The sequence below is a fragment of the Cucurbita moschata genome, unplaced genomic scaffold (assembly GCF_002738365.1).
Source record: "Cucurbita moschata cultivar Rifu unplaced genomic scaffold, Cmos_1.0 Cmo_Scf00104, whole genome shotgun sequence".
Taxonomy (NCBI): Eukaryota; Viridiplantae; Streptophyta; class Magnoliopsida; order Cucurbitales; family Cucurbitaceae; genus Cucurbita; species Cucurbita moschata.
The window spans coordinates 291,268-298,120 of record NW_019268620.1 but is presented as its reverse complement, the minus strand read 5'-3'; positions in this window follow the sequence as shown (position 1 = coordinate 298,120).

The following is a 6,853-nucleotide window of genomic DNA, read 5'->3' as shown; positions in this document are numbered from 1 at the left end:
AATACTTGACGGTTACTGGAACTTGCTCATAGGACCTAAGAGTTACGTTGGTCGCAATGCATCTCACGGACGATGCAAAACTATGGTGGCATTCGAAGGTGAATGGTATAAAAAATGGGTCATGCACCATAAACTCATGAGAAGACTGTTGATGGAATCGATGCAATCGACGCTCCTTTGGATGGGTTGCCAATCAAAGACCTTGTTTGATGTTTACCCTTTTGAAGAAAGAGTCACACGATTGAACAGCTCGAAACGTCGCGGTAATTCTGAGAACTCTATCACACACATGAAAGGACGTGTCAAAGAGTTAGACATTACCCAAAATATCATAGTAAAACTCTTGAGCGATTAGACAAAAGACTTTAGGACAACTACACCAAAACTTCATTGTTGTCCAACGATTTGGATATTTGGCTTTCACCTAGGAGATTCTGGTTTGATTCTCTCAAATTGAATATTATTTTCTTATTTCTTTTTATTTTATAGTTTCATCTTTTGTCACCAATTATATTTAAACTTTACCTCATTTTGAGAGGCACTTTAATGGTCAAGTTTAATAGTATCTTAGATTAAAAACTTTTATGAAGATCGTACCTATGTTAGTGTTATGTTATAGATATTTGTTTCAATTTCAACAAGTGGGGTTGAGGTGATTCAAATGGTTAATGCGATAATCCGGCTATTTTCGAGCTCTCTCTTGTTGAACGCCATCATGGTTGAGATGAGCACCCGAGTGAGTTTGACAAGGAGACTCGAATTTAAACTTTACCTACGTTTGAGAGGCACTATAATGGTCAAGTTCAATGGTATTTTAGATTAACAAGACTTTTATGAACTTCGTACCTTTGTTAGTGTTACTTTGTACCTTTGTTTGTGTTACTTGTACCTTTGTTAGTGTTATGTTATAGACATTTGGTCAAATTCAACGAGTGGGGTTGAGGTGATTCAAATGGTTAATGTCACTTTATTTGATTCAAATTGTTAATGTGATAATCCAGTTCAATAGTTACAGGTTCTCTCCAAGGTCTCTCTTATTGAATGCCAACAGGGTTGAAATGATTGAGATGAGAACCTGAGTGAGTTTGACAAAATTGAAATAAAATCACTAAAAAAAAATCAAAAAAATTGAAAAAAAATTAGCCATATGACACTTCCTTCAACTCGAAGGGCGGTAAATCAAGGATTCCTTCGCCCAAGACCCATGATCCAACTCCTAACATGGAAATGATAAGCTATAGAATCATTCCAAGAACCTCAATGGATGGGTTACAAACTCACATTACCAATCTCGACAACTGGACGTGTCATCGGCGTTAGAAGAACGACCATTTTGATCAACCAAGAGATAAAGCTTGAATTAGATAATGAGATCCAAGATTGAGAAACAAGATTTGGATCAACCACTCATGAAATGATGCTTGCAACTTCATCCACTACTTCAACCGTGCAAATATTTACTTTTGAATCTCCAAATGGTCTTGACTCAAACGAATCAGCTTGTAACACATGAAATGATGGTTGAACCTAGCCTATCCAATTTTGTAGATGAAGTATGAATGCTTGTTGAATCTTCTTGGCCTTTGGTTGTGTAATAGGTTCAGTTTGAACACCATGATTCTTATCATCATCCCCCTCTTCAAAAGGATTCGTCCTCGAATCAGAAAAATCATCACCTACATTCAAAAGGACTCAACTCAACAACATTGAAACTAGAATGTACATCGTGATTCTTATCATCATCCCCCTCTTCAGGATTTGTGCTCGAATCAGAAAAATCATCACCTACATCAAAAGGACTCAACTTAGCAATATTGAAAGTAGAATGTATTGACGATTCTACTGGAACATCAATTTTATTGTTCCATGCAATAAAATGAGTCATTTTACTAAATATCTTATAGAGCATTTATAGTATCCACGCTAACATTAAAATGAAAATTCATTAGTAAAATTATTTACGCTAATTCATTGAAATTTTAAAAAGAAATCATCTCTAAATTTAGATAAGATAATAAGTTATACTACTTGAATCAGGTGCGGTGAACGTGGATCAAACACGTGACCTTCAGATTTTCAGTCTGACGCTCTCAAAACTGAGTTATCTTCACTAATATTTGAAAAAAAAATGAAAATTCATTAGTAAAATTATTTACGCTAATTCATTGAAATTTTAAAAAGAAATCATCTCTAAATTTAGATAAGATAGTAAGTTATACTACTTGAATCAAGTGCGGTGAACGTGGATCAAACACGTGACCTTCAGATTTTCAGTCTGACGCTCTCAAAACTGAGTTATCTTCACTAATATTTGAAAAAAAAAATCGTAAGTAAAGGTATTTCTTCTATTCATTATAGTAGAATGTATTGACGATTCTACTTGAATCAAGTGCGGTGAACGTGGATCAAACACGTGACCTTCAGATTTTCAGTCTGACGCTCTCAAAACTGAGTTATCTTCACTAATATTTGAAAAAAAAAATCGTAAGTAAAGGTATTTCTTCTATTCATTATAGTAGAATGTATTGACGATTCTACGGGAACATCAATTTTATTGTTCCATGCAATAAAATGAGTCATTTTACTAAATATCTTACAGAGCATTTATGCAAATAGAAACAGGTGCGGTGAACGTGGAGATCGAACACATGACCTTCAAATCTTAAATCTGACGCTCTCCAAATTGAGCTATCCCCGCTAACATTAAAAATGAAAGTTTTTAAGTAAAGGTATTTCGGCTAATTAATTGAAATTTTAGAAAGAAATGATCAAGTGGATCGAACATGAGACCTTCAAATCTTCAATCTAACGCTCTCTAAACTGAACTATCCACACTAACGCTAAAAATGAAAATTCATCAGTAAAGGTATTTTCGCTACTTCATTGAAAATTTAAATAGAAATAATCACTAATTTGTAATAAGATATTCAAGTTATCCATCTTGTATAAGGTGCGGTGAACTATAAGACGTTAGGTATTTCCGAAAATTCATTGAGATTTCAGAAAGGAACAATGACTAATTTTAGATTGAATAGTCGGGTTATGTAACTAGAATCAGGTGCGGTGAACGTGGAGATCAAACACGTGACCTTCAAATCTTCAGTCTGACGCTCTCCCAACAGAGCTATCCCCGCTAATATTAAAAATGAAAATTCATAAGTAAAGGTATTTCCGCTAATTCATTATGTTTAAAAAAGAAATAATCACTAATTTTAGATTGAATAAGCAAGTTATGTTTTTAGATTGTATAGTCAGGTAATAAACTTGTGTTAGGTGCGTTGAACGTGGATAAAACACATGTGACCTTCAAATCTTCAGTCTAACAATCTCCCAACAGAGCTACTCTTGCTAACATTAAAAATGAATATTCATCGGTAAAGGTATTGGGTATACTTTTGAAAATTCAACAAAAGGCAATAGTATTAGACCGAGATGCCAGATTTAAATCTCGCTTCTGGAAAATTCAACAAAAGGCATTGGGTACGCAGTTATAATATGACATTCCACCCATAAACAGATGGTCAAACAGAAATGCTCAAGAAAATATTGGAAGACATGTTGAGGGTATATGTGATGGATTTTGCAGGAAGCTGGGATAAGTACCTACCCCTTATGAGAAGACATGTTGAGGGTATATGTGATGGATTTTGCAGGAAGCTGGGATAAGTACCTACCCCTTATGAAATTTGCTTATAATAATACTTGCCAAGCCACCATACAAATGGCCACATACGAGGTTCTTTGTGGACGAAGATTTCGATCCCCTATCTTTTCGGAAGAAGGGGGGCAAATGACAACTATTGGGCCAGAGCTGGTGCAAATTACCAACACCGCAGTCCAGAAGATTAAATCTAGGATACAAACCACACAAAGCCGAGAGAAAAGCTATGCAGACCTAAGGCGCAAGGACATGGAATTGTTGGTAGGGGATCATATATTCCTAAAGGTAGCACCCCATGAGAAGGGTGCTCAGGTAGGGTAAAAAGGGGAAGCTAAGCCCTAGGTTTCTCTGTCCCTTTGAGATATTAGAACGAATTGGATCTGTGGCCTATAGAATCAGGCAATGCCCAAACTTGTCTGCAATACATAATATCTTTCATGTATCCATACTACGGAAGTATACCCTAGATCGTTCGCACGTACTGGCTCATGAAACTCTCTTCTTGAGAGATGACATAACGTATAAAGAAGACCCGATTCAAATAATAGACAAGAAAGTCAAATGATTGAGAAACAAGGAAATCTCTCTCGTTAAGGTCCTATGGAAGAATCATAGAGTAGAAGAAGCCAGTTGGGAAACAGAAGGCAAATAACAACCTTGTACCCTGACCTATTTTAGAATAAGCACTTTCGATGACCGAAAGTTTTCAAAGGAGAGGAGAATTTGCAACACTCAAGGTCTCCAATAAGAGACCGTGTATAATCCCTACTAGGTTGTATCTAGAAGCAAAGAACAAGTAAAATTGAAAAAACATTAAGAAAATGGTACTTCTAATTTTTATAAACTTCCCGAATAATTAAATTTTTTATAGAATAAGAATTACAAGGTGCTTAAAAAAGGAAGGCTCCGATCGGAGAAGACTTTTCTTGCAGAAGATTCAGAAAAATCAAGAATGAAATTATAGAAATTCTAGACGTTTCAATGGCAGTGGAAAATCGGTCTATAAATTATGAATTAGGGTAGACTATTAGGGGCAAGAAGCAATCTTAATCGAGTACCCAATCGAGAGATACAAGTTTTTTGTTTTGGGGTATCGTGTTCATGGGTTTACCTCGAATTTGAGAACTATAGTCCACTGTTCATTTCCAAACTTGTTCCTGCACATTCTAAATAAGTTTACCCATAAGTTTGGTGAAAGAAAGAGGTCCTCAAAGTGCTAGTAGGTTTTCACACGAATTAGTCCACGTTAGGCTACCCTCTAATGTTTTCCTAAGCTAAAACCTCAACTCCTAAAACCTAACTCATGACATTATGTATAAACCTAGGTTCATCAATAATCCATGTACCGAGTACCTAGAACTATGTGAATAACATGCTAAATAAGTTTCTAGGATCCATATCCAGAAGTTACCATTATCTACATTACGATGTGTTCTAAAAGGCCCCTATTCCTCTTTAGGTAGGATGTCCTGCAATATGTATCATGAGCTGGATGTTATGATAGACCTACATTTCCCATCAGCTAAACGAGATGTCCTGCACAACGATTTAACAGTAGGATTACATGATTATGACGACACCACTCATGTGTTCATGGGGAGAAAATTGAAGGTTATTTTAGGGGAAGGTTTTCAGGATCAGTATATGATACATGAAACGATGACCTCTAAGTTCTAAGATCCTGGAAACATAACCAAAACCAGTCTCACATTTTACCCAATCTTCGCTGTCTAGCCCCAAGCCAATAACCAAGAAATAATATCCTAGCTTAAGGTCGCGATTAAGAACCTACTAGTAGGCTAATTACTAAGTTTTACTCACTCCATGTTTATCATTTTTTTTCAAGTAACTAAGAGTGTCGTGGATGAGAGTGGACTTTGGAGTGTGGGCCATGGACTAACTTCTATTTTTAATCTAGTATTTTTGTTCTTCTTTTCAGTCTGCTTCTTATTTTATGTTTGTAACGAATATGTATATGTAACACCCAAAAAATGAAGAAAATTAGCTCCCATAACAATAAGCCACTCATGAAAGACCCAAAGGATAGAAAGAAAAAAAATTAAAGGATTAAGCAAGAACAAAGGACTTAGTCAAGTCACTCACCCTAACAAGCGATTTCACGGAGTTAAAGGCCTTTTTGAAAAGGATGGGAAAGGAAAAATTAAATGAAAATGGCAAAAAAGTCATTTTATCAATTATCAAGAATCTTTCCGGATTTGTAATTCCTTATCTAAAAGGAATCTCAAGATTCAAAATCAGCGAAAAATGATCAAAAAGAGATGAGGAATTTGTAGAAAAATTATGGATTTTTCGAGAAAAATAATAATAAAATATTCGGAAAGTGGCAAATTACCAAAATACCCCTAGAAGAATGGACAATTACAGAAATGCCACTATAATTAGAATCAGAGCATCTACCGTGACCATCCGAGCAAAATCCTTCGAACTCAAATTTCAACCATCGGATCTCCTCCAAACTTTGATATGATCTAGAACGAACACGCACGGATTATCACATCCAACGACTAGTATTCAAAGCCAAGGTCGGTAAGGATATAATCGGAGTTGATATATCCGAAAAATTATCCAGAAAGTTCGATCTCTAAATAACGAAGATTCTGGAGTCTCAATGTCGGTTTAAGCTCCTCCTACAAAGTCTTAAGTAGGAGCAACGATACGGAATAAGAATCAAGAAAGGTCAATCCCCTAATCGATGGCAATAAGAGTTTAGATTGTGGGTCTCCTACTCTCATATTTCTTCCAAATTGCAGAGCAATCCTCCACCATTTCTCTTCAAACTTCTAAATAACAAAGAATCTGGAGCTCTCAATGTCGGTTTAAGCTCCTCCTATAAAGTCTGAAATAGGAGAAACAATATGGAATAAGAATCGAGAAAGGTCGATCCCCCAATCGACGACAATAAACGTTTAGATTATGGGTCTCCTACTCTCAGATTTCTTCCTAATTTGAGAGCAATCCTCCACCATTTCACTTCAAACTTATTCCTACCATTTCTCAACAAGATTACCCACAAGTTCTATGAAGGAATAGAGTGCTGAAAGTGCCTAGAAACCATTCCCCCAATTCAATCCGCTATTGAAGAACTTCAAGAAAAACTTGAAAATCCAATCCGAGGATACATGATGATTCGTCGAGCAAGAATGATTCCAATCAGTTTCTACACCTCCAAGG